The sequence below is a fragment of the Vulpes vulpes genome, chromosome 7 (assembly GCF_048418805.1).
Source record: "Vulpes vulpes isolate BD-2025 chromosome 7, VulVul3, whole genome shotgun sequence".
NCBI lineage: Eukaryota > Metazoa > Chordata > Mammalia > Carnivora > Canidae > Vulpes > Vulpes vulpes.
In genome coordinates, this window is record NC_132786.1 from 39912406 (window position 1) to 39924805 (window position 12400).

Genomic DNA, 12400 nt, shown 5'->3' on the forward strand with positions numbered 1-12400 from the left:
ATTTATATTCAGGAGTCTAGGAATCTGCATATACTTTATAAATATTAAGATAATATTTCCAGAAAATTGGAACAGATCATGAAGAATATATTTTCATATTTTATATACGTGCAGCACAGAATTCATCTCCCCAACTTTAACCTAAAATCTGTGTAGCAAATCATCCTTTACCAAAATTACTTTGCTCTGAATCAAAATCAACTGAAAAAAAAAAAAAAACAGTGGCTGAGGCCTAGATGGGAAGAAATATATCCTCTAAAAAATGAGGTAACTTGTAAACAGAGGCTGCTAACACTGGACAAGAAGGTTACCGGGTCACGGTCCTTGCATTTCATGCTCTATCCTGCCCCATTCCAAAAAGGATTGGTAGCTACTGGAAGATGTATTCCAGAATCAGAGGAAACTTAATTATTTGAAAATTATGCTGATGTGGTTCTATATGTGCTGAGTTGTTATCACCGCCAGGATTAGATTTACTTTCTTAATGCATCTGAATTGTGGTGCATCATAATTAACTTGATTTTTGGATTTGAAGGTTTTTTTCCTGGACTCAGAAGATGTACATCATCTAAAGAAGAATGTTCCAACTATTTGGACCCAGTTATTCCACTTCCAGGAATTCATCCTAAGGAAATATTTCAGAAGGGAAAAATGCTAATCATGCAGAGATGTTTATAATCAACTTTATTTATGATGGCCAAGAAGCAAGAATGAGAAACAACTGGACAACGGTTAAATAAACTATGACAGTAATTCAGTTAGAATAATATGTGACCATTCAAACTGATACATAGAAAGGAATAGAAGGAGCAATCACATGTATTATACCTCACAATTTTACACTTCAGAGTTTGTAAATTGTGTTTATGCTATGTTACCTCATTTATTCTTCACAATAACCCTGTGAAATGGAGGAAATTCTCTCCATTTGCTGATAAGAAAACAGACAAATGAAACTGATGTGGTTTGTCTGAGGTCACTCATGAAATATTCAACACATTGACCACAGCTGTTTGAAAACTGTACATACATAGATCAAGATTGGAAAGACCATAACAAGTTGCAAATAGTTGCTCTGTTCAAAGTATTTTTTTCTACGGATGTGTGTGTGTGTGTTTGTAAAACTCTTTTAAACACTGAATACTTCTAGGATTATTTACCCTAATTATTGAAACTATTTTTTAAAAAGATTTTATTTATTCATTCATGAGAGACACACAGAAAGAGAGAGACAGAGGCAGATGCAGCCTCCACGCAGGGAGCCGGATGTGGGACTCGATCCTGGGACTCCAGGATCACGTCCTAGGCTGAAGGCAGGTGCTAAACTGCTGAGCCACCCAGGGATCCCCTGAAGCTATGTTCTTTAGCTTCCTTATTAAACATCAAAATCTGAGATTACCTATGAGATAGGGTGTCTTTGCTTTTTGCAGATATATACAAATCCTATTTATGTTCTGCATTCCCATACAGACAGGAGGGTTCTCTGGGGTGGCTAAACAAGTAGCTTTCACAGCCTGCCTGCCTACTATTCCTCCTTTTTCTTTCTTTCTTTTTTTTTAAACAACCTCCACACCCAGCATGGAGCCCCATGCCAGGGCTTGAACTCACAACTGTGAGATTAAGACCTAAGCTGAGATCAAGAGTGAGACACTTAACCAACAGAGCCACCCAGGTGCCCCATATCCCCTCTATTTAACACTGTTATGGCCAGATGGGGGCCTATCCTGACTCAGTCTTGCTTGAGGCATTTACTTATCTACCCACTAAAGGAATTTCTCTCTGAAAGTTAAGGCCACAAGTCCTTCGTGTTTGGAAGTCTTCAGAGCTGCCTTTAAAAGAGATGTCCTTTAGCAGCCAGGGTGATTTGTTAGATATATGTGCTAAGCTTTCAGTTTATGCTTCTTTTTAATAGGACAAATATCTCATCCCAAATATTTTGTTCCCTATGTTCCTCTTTGTTCTCTTTGGGTCTCAATGTCTTTTCTGGAACATGAGCATTCTCCATTGGAAATGTTCATTCTGATTCAAATATCTCCAAAGCTGGAACAAGCAGAGCATAAGCCAGGATGCTGATTCTCTTTGTCAACACAGAAACCATATTCATTCTCAAGGATATCATCCCTTCTCTCACAGAGCGTGAACAATTTCTATTCAAAATGTATCTTTTTTATTTTTTAAAGATTTTTATTTATTTATTCGCAAGAGACACATACAGAGAGGCAGAGACACAGGAAGAGGGAGAAGCAGGATCCCTGTGGGGAGTCTGATGCGGGACTCGATTCTGGGACCCTGGGATCATGATGTGAGCCAAAGGCAGATGCTCAACCACTAAGCCATCCAAGGTATCCCAGTTCAAAACATAGCTTTAAACGATTTCTGCCTGGCTGCAACTTGATTGTTGATTGTAAACACAAATATAACCAGAGGAACTGAAATCCTGAAACCATTTTCATGGGCATCCAGTGAGCACAATGTGTGTTTGTTAATACTCTCAGGTATTAGGGATAGAGAACACTTTCAACCATCCCAGTTTGAAAAGCATTGCTCTAACCCCATAACCTTTGGGTGAAAGCCTTCTTTTTCTCCTCCTCTTCAGAATCAAGCTTTTTGAGAGAATTGTTCATACATATTATCTTCTCTTCTTTCTCTGAAGCATTCTGGCTTCAAACCCTGTCACTCCACTAAGACCATTTTTCCAGCAACTCCTTGGGAACATCACTGTGCAGCTTTTGGACTCTTTACCTTTCTTTGCTTTTCTTTAGTCTTCATGACTCAGTAGAAGGGTCATGAAGCAGCCCTGGCATCTTCATGTGTATTCTCCCTGGACCAGTCTTCTGTCAATGACCCGAAGGGAATTGTTGATAAAGACTCTAACTCCCCACCCCTCAAGCAGACAGCTCTCAGGTGCACATGCTATACTGTTGCTAAGATCTCTCCCAACAGATTAAAGCTCAACGGTCCATGAGGGTGACTCGTTTGATAATACATCTTTTTGTTTGTTTTCTTCTCTTCCATGTTTCTTCTTGTCACTTCCATGCCACTGTTTCTTGGGATCACCTCCCAAATAGACTACTTGCATTCAAGTCCTTGTTTCGAAATCTGCTTTTGGAAGAACCTCCCAAAAGACACCATATTTCTTCTGGGAAGTAGTTACTTCTTTGGGACTCTAGAGAGGTGGGGCTGCTAGTCCTTCCATTGGCTCAACACACCCAGTAGGCTGGAAACCTAGATAACACAGTACAAGGATGGACTCTAAGAGATTAAAGGAGCACAGAGAAGGTTGGGGGATGCATCTGTCAGAAATGGGGTGTAGCAGGGGCGCCTGGGTGGCTCAATTGGCTAAGCATCTGCTTTTGGCTCAGGTCATGATCTGGGATCGAGCCTTGCATTGGGCTCCCTGCTTTGCAGGAAGTCTGCTTCTCCCTTTGCCTCTGCCTGAGGCTCCCCCCCTGCTTGTGCTCTCTCTCTCTGTAAAATAAATAAAATCTTAAAAAAGAAAAAGAAAAAGAAAAAGAAAAAGAAAAAGAAAAAGAAAAAGAAATGGGATGTAGCAAATAGAACAGAGTCAGCATAGCACTGTCAGAGGTGACACGCTAGCCTGCCATGCTTCTTTGAAGAATCCCGTGTAGCCATTGGACTATACGGCCCCCTAGGATTTATTAGGCCTACATGTGTTTCCTGATTTTCTATAACAGATACACTTTGCTTCTGCAACAAGGAAAAATTAAGAAAATGTATAACAAAAAACAAAACTCATGCTTTTAAATGAAATGAGACTTATTTATAAAAAATACACATTTTGGGGCACCTGGGTGGCTCAGTCAGGTAAGCATCTGCCTTCGGCTCAGGTCATGATTCTGGGGCCCTGAGGCCAAGCCTCACATTGGGCTCTCTGCTCAGCAGGGAGTCTGCTTCTCCCTCTCCCTCTGCACTACCCCCACCCGGCTCATGCACTCTCTCAAATAAATAAAAAAATGTTTTTAAAAATACACATTGTAAGTTTGTGACTTAGAAGAGCCTCAAAGTCTAATTTGGTCTTCATTTGGGATCAATCATGATTAACTCATGATACTATAATTAAAATAGCAGTATCTCTATATAGCAGTTACCGCTGGTCTCAGTTTAGGGCACAGATGGGAAAACAAGCAAAATCCAGTATTGGACTTACACTGCTGAATAGGCTTACTCATAAAAGCCATATATGGTTTACAAAAGTTATGCCTGGAAACAATAATGAAATATAATTTCAAGACTTGCTGGCTTTTAAATGTATTTTATTTAGTTCTTCACGATAGACAAATTTAAGAAATGTCTGGCCATAGAAGGAAAAAGGCCAACAAGAAAAAAACACAATGGATATTTGTTAGAATACATATTGTCAGCCCCTTCTTCTCTCAAAACAGTCATTCTTTCACTCAACAACAACAACAACAAAAAGAATTCGATTCAACTGATATTAGAATTTCTCGCAAAAATCAGGGCAAGATTTTGCTCTTTTTGATAATATGGTTTATTCTTCTGTACATGGATGCACATTACACAATACCCAGAGCAGATTTTTCTCCTCCTGTAATTATGTCCCATTAGGACACTGAAGCACAAGGAAAAAAATCAGAGCATTGTTAATATTCAGCCCGATACATTTAATTTTTTTATTGTGGTACTGAAATTACTGAAATACTGAATAACTGAAATTACTCTTTAACCCTTTTCAGCTTTACTGTTGATCAGCATTAACCACATTTACAATGTTGTGCAACCATTACCACTATCCTGCTCCAGAACATTTTCATCTTTCAAAACTGGAACTCTGTACCCCCTGAATAATAATTCCTCATTCTGCACTCCCCTGACTCTTAGAAACCTCCATTCTACTTTCTGTTTTTACAAATTTGACTATTCTAGGCATCTCATATAGGTAAATCATATAATATTTGTTATTTTGTGTTTGACTTATTTCACTTAGCACAACACCTTCAAGGTTTTTCCACGTGGGAGCATGCATCAGAATCTCATCCCTTTTTAAGGCTGGATACTATTCTATTTTTTATATCTGCCATATTTTATTTCTCCATCGTCTGTTAATGGACACTTGAGTTGTTCCACTTTTTGGTTATTGTGAATAAAGCTGCTATGAACATTGGAATATAAATATCTATTTGAATCCCTGTGACTTATTTTTTGATTTTATTTATTTATTTATTTATTTATTTATTTATTTATTTATTTAAGAAAGACAGAGAGCATGCGTACAAGTGCATATGAAAGGAGGAGGAGCAGAGGGAGAAGGAGCGGTAAGAATCTTAAACAGAATTCCACGCTGAGCTGGGAGCCCAATGTGGGGCTTGATCCTGCCACCCTGAGATCACAACCTGAGCCAAAACCAAAAGTCGGACGCTTAACCAGCTGAGTCACCCAGGCACCCCCAATTTCATTTTTATTTTTTTATTTTTAAAATTTATTTTATTTTTTAATTTTTTTTATAAGATTTATTATTTATTTATTTATTTATGATAGACATAGAGGGAGAGAGAGAGAGAGAGAGGCAGAGACACAGGCAGAGGGAGAAGCAGGCTCCATGCCAGGAGCCCGATGTGGGACTCGATCCCGGGACCCCAGGATTGCACCCTGGGCCAAAGGCAGGCACTAAACCGCTGAACCACTGAGGGATCCCCCCCAATTTCATTTTTAATAGAAATTTCATTTCTAACCCAAACAGAATGTGTGATGAATATTTAAACTCTATTGAGAGGTTTTCCTCTTGAGAGGTTAGAGCCCCCAAAGAGTTTACAAAGTAATCATATAGATGAAATTTTTTGCGATTTTGAAATACAGAAAGAAAGTAGGCATAAGCAAGGCAAGGGGCTGTACGCAAAGGAAATAAAGGTACAGCTTAATGATAGAATATAAATACCAAATACCACAACCCCTGTAATACATCCTGCATTTCTCTTTTTATAGGTATTTGTCTTGGTTTCCTGGAACTGAACATAAACAGATGCAAACTTGGGAGGCTCGGTTAGAGGGGTCTTAGAATGATAACTTTAGTAAAAGGTTTTCAATTTAATACTGATTTAAACTCTTCAAACTTTTTCCTGTGTGTTTAAGGAAATTTAATTTTCTTACTTAAAAGTGGACTTTTTTTCCCCCCAAAGCTGTATATTCACAGAGGTGCTATCACTGGCATCTAGGAACTTTAAAAGGGATTCTGTTTTGGCTTCAAAAGCTGTCAGATGTTTTTCACACCACGAGAGGTTTTCTGTAAACACAGCAAGCCCTTCACCCTGTCAGAAGATGAGAGAGGACAAATAAAACAATCAGTTGTGCCTCAGCCCACATAACCCCAAAAGCTGATTCTTATTTTAAAAACCACGCAGACGAGACGGTTAGTAGAGCAAGTCTGTAGCTCAGTAAGCTTTTCCACTCCAGGCCACTGGTATGACTCCTTGTAGCCCCTGGCTCCAGCTGTTGCTAGGTAACCATTTTGAAATGGACACATAGCAACTGTGAACTGGCATCTTCCTTTTCTGCTCCATCGTTCTTTGAACAGACTTCTAATTCCCAAGTCCAGTAGAACATCAAAGTCCAGGAGGGAGGAGAGAGAGAGAGAGAGAGAGAGGTCATAGACTACGACCACCCAACCTTTACATTTTGAAAGGTTACGCTTCTTGACACTTCCCCAAATTCAGTAAGTATGGACTTTTGATACAAACGAAACAAAAGCCAAAGGTCTACTCTTTGGCCATTGAAATAACCCTTTTGTGAGGATGTTGAGTTAATACATAGTATGCTCCAATCAGTTATTATCATTGCATGCAAGGATCCAATCTTTTTGTGAGCAAGAGTCTACTTTATGCGTCCCTTTCATGGGCTGGAATTAGGTGCTCAAGGATCCCACAGAACGTCTTACGAGGGGCTTATATCATGAAAAGCCACGCATTCTCCTTTTTTTTTTTTTTTTTTTGAGGGATCCAGGAAGTGGTGAAGGGCTAAAAGGCAGGGAGGAAGAGGTATGGAGTAAAATCTTCATTAGTTGGGATTAGAGCTATCTGTGATAGGAAATTCAAATTAAGAGTGAGTTAAACAAGGTGGAAATTTCTTTTTCATTCTAATTTCAGCTCTATAATCATAAGAAAAAGACAAGCTACTTCTATCTTCTTGTCATCATCATCCTCAACCCTTGTCTTTCATCTCATGTCCAAGATGGGTGTCCTAACCCGGTAAGGAGTCCTATCCTACCCAGTAGGAAAGAACAAAAGTGAGAAGAGCATGCCCTCCCCTCATTTTTAGGATGCTTATAGAAGGTTTCACATTCCAGTTCCAACCAGAGCACAGTGTGAATGTAGACTTTCTTTTGCCTGTAGTCTGACACACTCCACACATTTCCAAAGTTACTTAGGTTAACACTTTTTCCCCTCACCTCCCACCCAGGGCGTGAGGTTGTTTCATGTAAGTGTGATACAGACATTTCTGTCACATTCTGCATTCCATCCTGGATCCCTCAGCTTCCTAAAGGATTTGTAAATTCGCATACACTAAGGTTCTCTCTTTGTGCTATAAATTCTCCAGGTTTTGTCACATATTTTAAATACTAACAAAACATACCATTTTGATATTACCTTACCAATTTATATTTAATAATTTAGTATTTTAATAACACTTTAATATAAATGGCAGCAAATGATTTGGGTTGCACAGCTCTCCAGTGGCAGAGCTAGGATTTGAACCTAGATGAGCAAATCTTCAAAGCTCCCTTTCCTACCGTGTCATTTTCTTTTTTCCAGAATCTTCTCATGTGATAGGAAAAACTTTAGATTTCCCTGTGTAGAGTTGCTTATTCTTTCCCATATATTGGCATAATGGTCCCCAGCTAGCAGGTCAGGTTTGGAAGGTGGGTATGGAAGAGTTTGTTTTTAGAATTGTAGACTCTCACTGGATAAAAATAGCACATTGGCAACTGATTTGATAACAGATCAATGAAGGGGCACAGATTAGTCAAAGTTGTCAGGGGGGCCTCACTGATGGTCATTTGGAAAAGCCGTCCCATCATCCACGTTTCTTCCTCCTTATCATATTAATGTCTTGGATCAGTCAGCACCCACTTGCAATCTCTGCTACCTTCACTGCCCAACAACCAGTGGATACTTCCGTTTATCCATCCTCACCACCTCACTGCCCTGCTGTGCTCTCTCACAGCTCAGTTTACAACGTGCTCAATAGAATTGGTCCCCTTACTTCTGTGAGTGATGGCTGATGGCTGTGGAAGCCCAAAGAAGATGGAGCTGGTGCTGTGGCAACAGAAGGACATGAGCATCATGTAGAAAGGTTGCAGTCTGAGGAAGGAAACAACTGACTTTCCCATAGAAACTCAGCTAAAATTGAAAACAAGGCCACTGTATTTTTCTCTTTTGTGACCTGTCACTTCAATGCATTCTATGGTGGAGACCATTAACTGTGTTCCCTTATTTTTTAAAAAGATTTTATTTATTCATGAGAGACACACAATGAGAGGCAGAGACATAGGCAGAGGGAGAAGCAGGAGAAGCAGGGAGCCCGATGCAGGACTTGATTCCAGCCCCCCGGGATCACAACCTGAGCCGAAGCAGACGCTCCATCACTGAGCCACCCAGGCATCCCAATTGTGTTCCCTTATCGATTCTCCCCTTCTTCTTTAGTAACAGAATTGTTGTATGATACCAGGCCCATGGCCATCCAGAAAAATGTCTTCCAGACTCCCTGGAAAACTAGTTGATAAAGTTACCTCCCACAGGGGCACATGTTAACAGCAATTTGGGTACTGCTATACAGGAACACTGAAACTGAACAATAGAATAAATGGATGGTGGATGGTAGGAGTCCAGTATCTCACTGTTAGGACAAAAGGAGGAGATTAGAATGATGCAAGTGGTAATGGATTGAAGTTGGAGACATCTCTATGAACTCACATTTAGCTGAATATAGATACAAATAGTTACATACAGAAATATTCATGCATATATGCAAATACCTGATTTAATATATGCACAGATAGTCCTTTTCTCTTTCAGCTGAGAAGCAAAGAGACTTCAATAACAATGAGCATGTCTATCATCCAGATCCTGATTTCTAATACCATTCTCCAATAAAAGGACTAGGGTTCCTCAGAAAAATAGCTGGTTCTAGGCCTGGGATATGAAACATACAAGATGAACCTGAGACATCTTGTAAACGCAGTTATTAAGGAAGTGCTTAAAACACACACACACACACACACACACACACACACACACACACACACACAATGAAGGAGCATGTTAAAGGGACAAGGAACCAAGTAAAAGAGCTCTCTCCCCATAGCCAAGCTGGAAAATTTTGAACAAGAAAATAAATAAAGAAGGATTTGGGGGATTATAACTCAAAGTATTATTTTAAAAATCCTTGAATCCATACTGATATAAATAAATGACTGAATTAATAGGAAGTTCAAATAATTTATACAGATACTCTGCCCTCAGAGATGGACCATAATTTTCTACTCTTTAAGTATAAGCTGTGCATAGTGACTTCCTTCCAAAGGGCACAGGATGAAAAGGGGGAAAATGAAGACAAGGTTACTGTAAACGTATGGCAGAGAAATCTGACAAATACTACCTCAGCCAGGTGAGCAAAGTTAGCATCAACAGTGATAAGTCATGTTGATAATATATGCCCTTGACCTTATGTGATGAAAATGGCATTCTACTTCTGTGGTCTTCCTCTTAAAAATATTTAACCCCAGTCTTATGAGAAAAATATTCGACAAATCACAATTAAGGGATGTTCTGCAAAACACCTGAGCAGTACTCCTCAAAACTGTCCAGTTCGTTAAACAAAAAAAAGTCTGAGAATCTGTCACAGTCAAGAAGAGCCTGAGAAGATATGATAATTAAATGTAAAGTTGTATTTGGGATGGGATCTTGGAACAGCAAAAGGGCATTAGGAAAAAACTAAGATAATATGAATAAAGCATGACTGTTAGTTAATAATAATGTATCAGTTGATGAATCACTGATACATTATTACATTAATTGTAACAAATATATCATACTAATGTAAGATGCTAATAAAAGGGAAGACTGGGTGTGGGATATATGGAAATTCTACTGTCTATAATTTTTTCTGCAAAATGTAATTTTTCTAGAGCTGCTCTAACAGTAACCGTATTTTAAAACAACGATGTATGAAAAGTGCTTTGCATGTTATAAACATTCATTATGTGTGTGTTGACCTGAATGTTGCATTATCAGTACAATTTCCCAAAATGAGGAAAATTTCCCTGCCCTGGAAATTCTGTATAGTGAGCTAGCACTCTGGGAATTTCTCCAAATTCCTGTGGAGTTAGTTCTACTCCCAAGAGGGAGTATAGAACATGCTTTAAGAATGAAAACAAACGGCCCTTTTTTTTTGTAATATTCAGAGTCTGGAACAAATATAGGCTTGAACGTTAGAGTAGGGAGTGACATGTGAGCACAGAGCTAATGTTGAAACTGACTCACTTCACAGAAGATAGAGACACAGTGAACTGACTGATTAGTCACACCAGCCTGCTCTAATTGTGATTACAAAAGCCAAACTTTTCATGGGCAACACCCAATGAGCCAGACTAAACAGGAGGAATTAAGAGAGTGTTTAAATAGGAGTGCTGAAGTGATAACACCAGCCTCACTGCTTCAGAGAAACTTCACCAAATGCAAGCCCAACAGCCTGGAGCAAAGTAGGAAAAAACAATTCTTTCAAAGAGCTTGCTTAAGTAATCCAGTGACAGAAAACCCAAGCCCCACAGCCTATGAAGAGAGGGAGGGACTCAGGGGGACAGGGTTCTGGGAGCACCCAACAGGATACCAATGATGAGCCACAGATGGAGGCAAGGTTTCTAATTCTTGCTCTAACATAGCTGAGTTCATGAGTTTTTTTTGTACTGATTTTTATGCCTTTTTTTTTTTTTGGTAGACTCCACACTCAGCCTGGAGCCCAACATGGGGCTTGAGCTCATGGCCCTAACATCAAGATCTGAGCTGAGACCAAGAGTTGATTGCTTAACCCACTGACCTGCCCAGGCACCTCTCTTGCTGATTTTTAAAAAGGCATTTCTTTTTCAGTAATTCTTTCCTCATTTGTTGCTATTTGTCTATGTCACCGTTGTTATCATTCACAGCTAAGCAAGCAAACCAAAGAAGTTCCAAGTGTGAAAAATTGGTAGAAAACAAATGAAAACCATATACGGATCTGACTCTGCCTAATGGTTCTGTTGTGTGGGATCTGAATTGGCTAATGTAAACTAGTGGGTGACAGAAGGGTTCTATTTTCCTTTAAGCTGTAGGTATTAGAATTGGTAGAATTTTCAGGCAGGCATGAAAAACTAAATTTACTATCCTTGCAAATGAGAGGAATTGATGATGAAGGTATAATGTCTCCCAAATAAATGTGGACACACTTTAAGTGAATTTGTTTATTGCTAAGAATTATTTTGAAGGCACTTTATAACATACAAATGGCCTTTGGTCCTGGATGGCTCATGTAGTGTGTCAGCATTTAGATGAACAGTAATTATATCTCACATTTGTATACCTTGCTACATTTTCAGGAGTTTCATACACTTTATTCCAGTTGTTGGGATCCATCTTGACATCCTTTTCATTTTAGCCCAATTTAACTTAAATCATAGATAGTTGGGTCACCTGGGTTGCGGAGTCAGTTAAGGAACCAACTCTTGGTTTCAGCTCAGGTCATGATCTCGGGGTCATGTGATTGAGCCCTGAGTGGGGCTCTATGCTCAGCATGGAGTCTGCTTGAAATACTCTTCCTCTCTCTCTGCCCCTCCCGGTCATGTTCACTCTTTAAAAAAAAAAAAATGTTAGGTAGTAAAACCAGATTCTTCCAAGAAATAGCCTCAGGGTGAAGAATATAATAAGATACTAAACATACTAATACTTTAAAAGATCTGGAATTACAGAGAAATCTAGAAATCTTTATATCCACAGTCCTCTAGCTTTGCTTCTTTCCTGGATTTCATTCTTGGATCATGTCAGGAAACCCTCAAAAGTCTCTATCTTGGCTATACTTCAGAATCCAGGTATCAGTATTTATAAATATTTCAGGTGATTTCAAAATGCAATCAAATTTGGGAACCACTGTCCCTATTTAAAAAGGGACTTCTTGGGGGTGCCTGGATGGCTCAGTCAGTTAAGCATCTGCCTGTAGCTCAGGTCATGATCCTGGGGTCCTGGGATGGAGGCCCATGGTGGGGTCCCTGATCAGTGGGGAGCCTGCTTCTGTCTCTCCCCCTGCCCCTCCCCCTGCTCATGCATGCTCTTTCTCTTTCTCAAATAAATAAATAAAAACTTTAAAGAAAAAGGGACTTCTCAGTAAAAAAGTTGTGTGA

General features: G+C 39.4%; 1 long non-coding RNA gene across 3 annotated transcripts in view; it reads right to left on the minus strand.

Annotated features, from left to right (window-relative positions):
* Positions 1-669: 669 nt before the first annotated feature.
* Positions 670-12400, minus strand: part of LOC140599665 (uncharacterized) — a 28250-nt gene continuing 16519 nt past the window's right edge. The window contains exons 4-6 of one of the 3 annotated variants that reach the window (XR_012002572.1): positions 9008-9164; positions 6127-6284; positions 670-3225 (exon numbers count right to left, since the gene is read on the minus strand). This is a non-coding gene — a long non-coding RNA (uncharacterized lncRNA). Of the gene's footprint in view, positions 3226-6126; positions 6555-9007; positions 9165-12400 lie in introns of all 3 variants that reach the window. The other 2 variants (XR_012002570.1, XR_012002571.1) reach the window with 2 other exon arrangements.